Here is a 10,000-nt window from a genome sequence, read left to right on the forward strand (position 1 = left end):
CTGTTTATATGGCTATCAGAGTGAGCCCTTGAATACTCAATACTTTCCGGTCTAGATTTCCAATTGTCGTCATCTTTGTGTTCTCCACGTTTGCAGAGTCTCCGACCTTCTAGTACTCTCTTTACTCTTTTCAGTCAATTTACTATGACCATGCGAGGGCACCATCTTGTAAAGTTAGTCGGACAAATCGACTCCTGTACTTTTACTGAACAGTTAGGTTACGTGAACGTAAACAAATCAATATCGGTGGAGAGCAAATACTTTGGAACACACACACACACACACACACACACACACACACACACACACGCTCACACACTCCCACACAGTTTCCGCCTACCAAATTCATCCAAAAAGAATTCTTCTATAGCCCGGAGCTATAGGGGCTATAGTAGAAGACACTTGTAGATGCCGTTGAATGGAAATGAACCTGAAACCATTAGGTTGGGAAGCGAACTTCTTTACCACATAGCAATGCCTGCGCCTCTGTATTCAGTTACATTCACTTACTTTTACTATTCGTTTACGACTCTATTATTTCGACTCTACTCTTGTTTTCACTATAAACTTTGATATCAAAATGTTAGTTTGGTTACCGACAGCTTTTACTTATGTTTCAAATTATTGTACTTATTCAGAACTTTATTCTCTACTGATATTATTCAACTTTGAGCTACAGTTACGAAACAACGAAGCCCGAGCGTTTTCTAATTGAGACCTTTAATTAAATTAGCTGCTCGTACTGGGTGACATAACGAAGAAAACTTGAATAAATATTTTTGTTCGCAGTTTTACTTGTTTCTTTTCTTTCCCAAATTCTGTAACGATTCAGTTGCATGTCACCGTTTATCACTTACATATACCCTGCTTATTTTTTACGTGATCCCATATTCTAGTAAAAATATATCTGAGCGACACACTGACAAGGTTTAAGGCCAGACTGTCATCTGGCTGCTGTCGAACTAGATGGCGCCACTGTCTCAGATTCCTAGTGAACTGTTATAGAAATAACTGCCTCTCTGCGTAAAACAGTTTTCACTCAAGACTCTCGACTTTTCCGCATATTAAAGACACATGCTCGTGATCAGTGTTCTACAGACTCAGTGTTAAAGACTCGCGGTCGTCGTACAAAAACTCACGGTCGGTATGCTAAAGATTCATGCTTAGTGTACAAAAGATTCACGGTTGAAGCACTAAAAGCTCACAGTTTGAATACCAAAGACTTATTCTCTGACGGTTGTTGTTGTTTAACCCTAGTCCTTATCAAAAGACTTATAACCAAAAACATTCTAGCCGCAATTATCACATCTTTTCGGACAGAGTTCATCTCAGACTACAATATCTAATATAACATTTTTTCTTTAAAGATGGTGGAGTGATTTCAAAGAGATTCGGCTGCTATTTCCACCAGATCGAGCCACCGCGAACATGTATATTGGATTTCTACAAGATTGAATGTGAGCCGTAGTTAGGATTGCATATGTTATTACTGAGGCTCCTGTCTAGAACAGAACTCATTATGTAAGTAGTGAAACAGCCGATAATAGAAGTGATGTTAATTTTCGTAGAAACAACAGTGAAATTTGATCACTTATAATAACGTTTATTTACAGGAAAATGGAGTGAGCCAGCAAGAGGTGTCTGGACAATGAACATAGCGCCTATGTATGAGATACGAGCCGCAATAGTTGGCATCAGCTATGTTCAAGTACACTTGTGAGTCTGTTGTCAGAGTTCTGAAGAGGCTATTGGTAACCTGATATATTCGAACTGCTATTACTGGGCTTTTATTGCTTTTACAATATCACCCACTTGAAGATGGTTGACGGTAGAATCAGTAGAGCATCGTTCAGTAAAGGATGTATGTTATTTAATTAGGCCTCCTGTTTAAATCCTGCTTTTCGTTTTAAGCAAATGGATAAAATAAGTACCAGACTAGAAATACGGTCAATTTAACCATCTGCGCCCGGTTATAAAATACATGACTTTATACCGCTGTTCAATAATGGTTTCAAATTTTGGCGCAAGGCCAGCAAGTTTGTGGGTGGGGATTAATCTATTACATCAAACTCAGTGTTCAACTGGTACTTATTTTATCGACTCCGAAAAATGAAAGGCAAAGTCGACCTCGATGAGATTTGAACTCAGAACGTAAAAACAGGCGAAATGCTGCCAAGCATTTTGCCCGGTATGCTAATGGTTCTGCTAACTCGCAGCCTTACCACTGTTCAATACTGATATCAGATACTTGATTTCATGAAAAAAGCGGCTTCTCAACATACAAACCGCCAATTCATATTGGGTTTTATAAAGAAAATTACCCCACCACTACCATTCTATTGAACGAGGCATTTTCCTTCTGATTTGTTTAGAGCAATATACAAAAGTAAGTATAACTAATGTTACTTGTGTTGCCTGCGTAATAATGTACAACAAGCATAAGATCTGTTCAAACTCTGATTGTTTTGCTGTTAGTTATCTTCTGCATGAAAGAAAAGCGGACGTGTTTTGGGAGAAGATAAGGAGTCAACATTAATTAAAGCACATCCATCGGGAAATACCAGATGAAGACTTTAGCTACCTATTCAAGTTAGCATTTCAGTTTGGTGTGGTTATTATATCTTTAAGATTTGAATCCCTGTGTAGTTAGAATTCTTTTGAGGTTCTCTTCTCTCAAGATCAGCTTTCTTTATGGAGTCTATAGAGAGAGATTCTATGTTTACTTAGATACAGAGATAACAATACGGAGAAAAGAACTCATTATATAAACAAACAAACAAAAAATATCCAAAAATACAGGTATAGAAGGTTCGAGAAATATATTTCTGACAACTGAGTAAGGTACAAAAAAAACGGCACGTTCTTTTTTTACAACGTGGTAGCTACGAAAACAATTTTTAAATTTAAATGTCTAACTCACTGCAGCTTTTAGAGGGTGATGGAAGTCTCTTGTTCAGTAGACCACAAATCTACAGTATATTAACTTTTAAGATATATTTGTATATATTTTGTTGCTGAATATATTGACTCATTTCTGCTGATGAGTCCTGATCGAAACGCCAGCCTTCCTCCAGGCAAATTCACATAGCGAACTATATACGTATATATATACGATACATATATATATATATATATATATATATATATATATATATATATGAACGTACGCACAGATGCATGTATGAATGTATGTGTGTGTGTGTATATGTGTATGTATGTATAGTGTACTGTTCCGTTATTCGTAGGTTCAACAAAAAGTAGTACTCCACCTACTTAATAAACACTGAACATAAATGTGAGCTACTATAAGTTTCTGCTTCGATAGTGGCATAATCGGACGCGATTGTATAGCACGCTACGTACCATACTGCAATCAAATTTCTTTTTAACCTCATAGATTGCAGGATAGTACATAGCACGCTATACAAGCACGTCCGATTACTATACTATCCGAGCATGAAACTTAAAGTAGCTCACTTTAAATACTGCGTCTATTAAATTATATGTGTGTGTGTGTTTGTGTTTGTGTGTGTGTGTGTGTGTGTGTGTGTGTGTGTGTGTTTGTGTGTGTGTGTGTGTGTGTGTGTGTGTGTGTGTGTGTGTATAGTGCGTGCGTGCGTGCATACTATTTGCCGATGAAGAACATGACAAATTTCCTCGGAGATTACTGTTTAATTATAAAACAAATATAAGTTAATGTTTCAGCAAATAAAATATCTTGGTGTCGACAGCGAAACACAAATGATGTCAACACATTTTCTGCTTAGAAATGATGCCGTCTATATTTCGATATATTACAAGCTAGTAATATGTACCATTGTCTATGTAGCTCATCTTCGTATGTCATTAAAAGCAATGAATGTATGTCATCGCCCTACTCTTTTGCTGCTGTATACTGGCATAGATATTGACCACATACTGTCAGATGTGTAAACCACAATATTACATATATGTATAAGTTATATATGTATATACGCATATGTGTGTGTATTTGTGAGCATGGGTTATATGTACAAACATGGATTTATACATGTGTGTGTGTGCTCATATATGCTTGAATATACACATATGTTATATATATATATATATATATATACACATATATACATGCATGTATATTTGTAATGCATATGCACCTATTTGTTTGTATATATTTATATACACACTCACATTCACACGCACAAGTAGTTTGTTGATTATACGTTTCTTGTCCTTTTTGTCTTATCTGTTGAACTACGGTATTTGTCCGTCAATGTTTATTTTAATTTTATTTTATCATGCAAGATAAGAACCAGACACCTACAACTAGATAAATATTTCCAAGTTTACTAAACGTCTTTTAGTGCTGAGCCAACGAGAAAACCTCCTTTATGTGGTCACTCGGCCTGTTAGAAATAGCCGCGAAATATCCTTCAAAATGTATCCTATCATCTTAAAAATTGAGTTTACTTCAGAGAAAATTGTCCAAAATAGCTCTAAAAATATGAGATATTATCAGGAATATTTTCATCATAGATTTGTTTGATCAGATTTGGACTTAGCCTAAATAACTACCTTTAGCTTAGGAAACTGAACTACTGAAATGATTTATATCTAATATTTATAGGCTCTACGGGGCGTATATTGCAGAATCGGGAGTACGTTGAGGAAAATATCTTGTGGCATTTAATAATGTCTCTTTTCCATCCGAATTCAAATGACACTGGGGTTGAGTTGCCTTACATCATTCTGGCCTCAATAAAATAATTAAATTCTTCTTAAATACTTGGGCTTTTCAAATCAATTACCACACCTACACCACGCGCAATCGGACACACGCACACATACACACACACGCACACATACACACACATCGTTTGGCCTTTGAGCAATGCTTGCAATAATATATAACGCTCGGAGAAAAATATTGCATTAAAATGGGTTGATCTGCCGTGAGGAGTCAATTATTACTCTTTGATGAAGGACAACTGTCCGTAACGTCGGCTTGATATCTCTCTTTACAATAAGTCAACTCACTGTAATATATTTTTCACCACTTGGTCGGGTGGGGAAAGCAGCACCGTTCACCGTTTATCAATTCTGGGCCTTCGATGGTTATAAGATCAAGGAATGAAATGATCCTCAAACAGAGCGAACTCCACTACAGGTGCACAACAATCAGGTTGTTAAGTTAAACTGAGGAATAGATTAAGTCTACCACCCAAAGCCTCAGAAGTTAAAGAGTTGAAATAAATACTACGATCATCTTGTCCGACACTGTAGCAATTCCACCAAAATACTTTCTGGACTGGTTTGCCATTTTATCGACCAAGAAAGAATGGAAGACAGAGTTAACATTAACGGTATCTAGACTCAGAACGTCGGGATAAAGAAGGAACACGGTAAAGCATTTTGACCTCTATTGTAACTATTCTAGTTGACCGTCACCTAAATTCATTGGATTAATTTTTGCTTACTGCAAATCACCACCAGCTTGCTTGGATTCAGGAGCTGACCTTAAAAATAATTCATTGATAATCCTATTTACGAAATCGCGGTTGCCGTTTACAAATCAATCATGTTTGTTTCAACCCATTAAGTATCATAGAAATGATGTTTAGATACTTTTGCAGTGAAATTTTCTTCTTACTTCAGGTAAAACTGTCAAGTTTGTCTCGATATATCTTTGGTTCTTATATGACTTCGTTATTAACTTTCAAAGTACGTTTTCTTTACCATTTATTTTTTAATATGAAATTTACGTCTATTGAGCGACAAGCTTTTATTGTTCTTTTTCAGAAAAATTCGCAAATTCCATTTGAAGTGATATTTCAATATTATTCGTTACAATTCATGGTAGACAGAGAGAGTGGGGGTATGCCACTTGCAATTTAGGCTCTTCTAAACTAAGAGGATTAACATAACAGAGCAATGTTAGTGAAAATCATATCAAGTGTATTGTAAGTGACGTGTGAAAGTTAAATAGTAACTGTGGGGAAGAGAGTTCCAAAAATTCTCATCAAGCATTTTGAAAAGTGCGGAATAGTAGGTTTAAGTTGTGAAGCAGAGTGAAAGTGATGTGGATAAACCACATGAATGTAGCGAATGAATTTGATTGGGACTGTGATGGTATTAGTTAGTTCGGAGTCAGTAAAAACAGAGCTCGGTGATAAGGTTGTATTTGGTAAGTATTGAGGAAACGTGAGCTAATCTCACATTATAAGTTGTTTTGTTTTTCATGATGCATAAAATTCATGTACAACAAACGAACCTGAATCATTTCAGTTGTGGGATCAGTAATTTCCACATGAATACAGTTCCCTTTTGTTTTCCCTCGCTTCAAACAATGTCCAATTTTGAATTTTAATTTCATTGTTATTTCAATTAGTGCGTTTTACTAATTTTAAAATAATGTATTGCTTAGCTGAGAGCTGTATTATTAGGTTTAGCTGCGTGCTGCTCCCATATAAAACCAATCAACGATATTTAGTTTCAATGGATTATATTTATTTCCATTTTGACGTAACAAAGGTTACGTGCCGAAGGCTGTTTGTTATGCTGAAAACCAGTAGCCTGTGTATGAGAGGAGAACATGTTATGCTTGGCAAAAGATGAGAATGTTATGTCTGGCGAGAGGTGAAAACGTTATGTCCCGCGAGAAGAGTTCGTTTAATAAGAGGTCAGAGTTGATCGTCCAAGAAAATCACTACTGTCCTCTGCGCGATTCCAATTATGACCATGTTTTGATGGGCACCTGCTTGGAAATTTCCATTCGAATCATGCCTTCATACGAATGCACCTGAAATATAATTGGCTGAAATGCTTATCACCTGCTATGTAGTGGCCTTCGTCCGTTACAGGGCTGATGCGGTTTCGAATGCTAACTGTCGCAACAAACTTTTATTGGGTAGGAGTTTACACTCAACTTCACTGTTAGATTTTTCTTTGTTTCCTGAGTTACCCACTAAGTTACATCATAACTTACATGGCAACATTCCCAGTGGGAAGGTAGTATCTTGTTGATGATATTTCAGGGGCAGCAGCTGATAGATTACAAAGTAGTCGACAAGTGAACAATGCTAGCCGTTGTTACCTCCCCTGTTTACTCTTTTTTTTTTCTTTATTTATGAGAAATTTTGGGGACAGTAATCCGTCTCTAGGTTCTAAAGTAATATTTTGAAAGTGTTACATTCAGGAGGGTGTATAACCTAAGATAGGAAGGTTCCCCTTATCTATGTAGAGGTCAGTTTCAAGAACTTTTATTTCAATGTTATATACATATAAACATGTATGACACTCACACATGTATTTATGTGTTTGTGTATATGTGTGTGCATGTGTGCTTCGTATTAAACACACACATATATGCATATATATGTGTGAATACACATTAAATATTACCTTGTTTTTTATTCATATATATACATATATATAATTTAATTTTACTGTTTTCATGTATATATATGTGTGCGTGTGTGTATGTAAATGTGTGTATGCATATATATGTGTATATATATATATATACACATATATGTATATATATATATATATACATATATGTATATATGGATGTGGGTATGGGTGTGTGTGTATACACACACACACACACACACAATTTAGCATTTGATTCCTTATTTTCCTTTGGCCATTTAGCAAATATCCAACTAAAAGCTGTGTGCGTGTGTGTGTATGTGTGTGAGTGAGTGAGTGAGTGAGAGAGAGAGAGAGAAGGGGGGAGCGGTGAGATTAGACTTCAGAACGTAAAAATGCAGCATTACACTTTTTCTGATGCCCTAACAATTCTGCCAATCCAATAATAATAATAATAATAATAATAATAATTTCTTTTATTAACCACAAGGGCACAAGAGTTTGGAAACAAGAGAAGTACGAAAGACAAATGCAGTGGAGAATTAAGATCGAACAAAAAAAGACAAAATTAACGATTGCAACAAAAAATAGCAAAACCAATAAATAGAATGATAATGATAACGTTAATAATAATAATAATAATAACAGCAGCAATAATAATAATAATGATAATAATAATAATAATAATAATGATAATAATAATAATAATAATAATAGAAAACTACGCGTTGTGCATATCGATTTCCGTCAACTGGTGTGTCGACTTGTTAGCAACACCATTTTACTTATATCTGATGTTGGTTTATGGGACTTAGTAGTTATGTTTTATGCATGTAGAAATGTGTCTTAGTTCTGATAGAGATCAATGCTTTTATGGGACTTTGACTCTTTGTTATGATGTTTCATGAACCACTAGATAATCAGTTGCATTATTCATAATCTCCGAGCCTGTGTGACAGCATAACTCAGAAATATTTCAGAACCATCATAACGCAAAGGAGACATATAGAGAGACGAAAAGACACACACACACACACACACACACACACACACACACACACACACACACACACACACACACACACACACACACACACACACATATATATATGGAGAGAGTGAGAGGGAGAGGTATTAGCCGAGTTAAATGTTGAACTACTACAAGCAATGCTTTGTATATGTCTGTGACCAAGACATTCTATACATACTGCCTCGCTCTACCTAACTGTAAAGAGATCCATAGCTTTAGACACAGAAAATAAGAATACATGAGGATTGAGAGATGCAAAGTCGAAAAACTGATAAGATCAACAATCGACAATGTGGCTGATGGAAAATACCTTAGGGAATCATTCTGTATACTAAATACCCATACTTTAGTGGCTCGTTTATGTGATACAGTCAGTTGAAAAACTTGAATTAATACATCTTATTCGGGCAATTTGTAGACAAATGGCTTTGTGGAGGCATTTAAGATCTATGAGCATATGAAGGGGTAGATAACTCTAATAAGGTAGTAATAATAATCCTTTCTACTAAAGGCACAAGGTTTGAAATTTTAGAAGAGGTGATTAGTCGAGTATATCGACCCCAGTGCTCAACTGGTACTTATTTTATCGACCCCACAGCGTTGAATGCCTAAGACGACCTCAGCGGAATCTAAGCACAAAACATAATGCCAGAATATATGCCGCTAAGTATTTTGCCCGTCGTACAAACGATCCTGAAGCTTGTTTCTGATTTAGGCACAAGATCTGCAGTTTTGAGAGAAGGAGATTAGGCAAACCATCGATCGCAGCACTTCACTGCTACTTTATATTGAATGCCGAGCTAACGTTACTGCTTGGGATTTACTCTCTCTTGTATTGGTTTCAGCTCTAGAATCGAATTTAATGAGCTCCACCTAATACTGTTCAGCTTAGTCAATCAAGCGCCCTATTTCCTATCATAATTATGCTCTTTCGTGAAAATAGGAAATCCCACATCCGAAGTGCTTGTGGCACATAAAGAAGAAAAAGAACGTAGTGAGCATATTGTAAGAGCTTTTGACAGGATATTTATCTGAAAAGATCCTCTTACATACATGCACATTTAAAATATCCATTTTCATATCTCTTTATCTATCTATCTATCTATCTATCTATCTATCTATCTATCTATCTATCTATCTGTCAGTTCCTACATCTATTTGTTCCCCCATATTTAAAGCCTTGTATCTTTCGAAATAGCTATATCTCCCTCCTCTTATCTCTCCTTCTTTCTTACCATCTCGTAATATCCCTACCTATGTATGTATGTATGTATGTATGTATGTATGTATGTATGTATGTATGTATGTATGTATTTGTATTTGTATTTGAAGACAAAGACTGCTTTTTAAGACCACCATTTTGAAAAAATCGGTACACGCGATAAAATATCTCACGTTACAAATTTGGCTTCGTTTCACCCGCTAGATGATGTGTCTCTTGAATGTTTCTGCGAAACAGAACAACTGTAAGTTCTATTCCAAATAAAAGTTGACCTGATCAACCACTATAAAAATTAACTTATTCGTTGTCGTCTTCGTCATCATCGTCATCTTCATCATTTCCTAAACGCACTGCAGTGTTGATAACTTCCATCTGTTATTGTAGAAAGAGAGAAAACA

At 35.8% G+C, this 10,000-nt stretch overlaps 1 protein-coding gene and 1 long non-coding RNA gene across 8 annotated transcripts in view; one reads left to right on the forward strand and one right to left on the reverse strand.

Moving 5' to 3' along the window:
- The window catches only part of LOC106874846 (neuronal membrane glycoprotein M6-a), a 664,201-nt gene that overhangs the window by 460,984 nt on the left and 193,217 nt on the right, over positions 1–10,000 (forward strand). The gene's annotated exons all lie outside the window — the stretch shown is intronic.
- The window catches only part of LOC106874847 (uncharacterized), a 42,821-nt gene continuing 39,892 nt past the window's right edge, over positions 7,072–10,000 (reverse strand). The window contains exon 3 of the long non-coding RNA XR_001410059.3: positions 7,072–9,974. This is a non-coding gene — a long non-coding RNA (uncharacterized LOC106874847). The remainder of the gene's footprint in view (positions 9,975–10,000) is intronic.

This window comes from Octopus bimaculoides, chromosome 7 (genome assembly GCF_046866305.1).
Source record: "Octopus bimaculoides isolate indiv1 chromosome 7, ASM4686630v1, whole genome shotgun sequence".
Taxonomy (NCBI): Eukaryota; Metazoa; Mollusca; class Cephalopoda; order Octopoda; family Octopodidae; genus Octopus; species Octopus bimaculoides.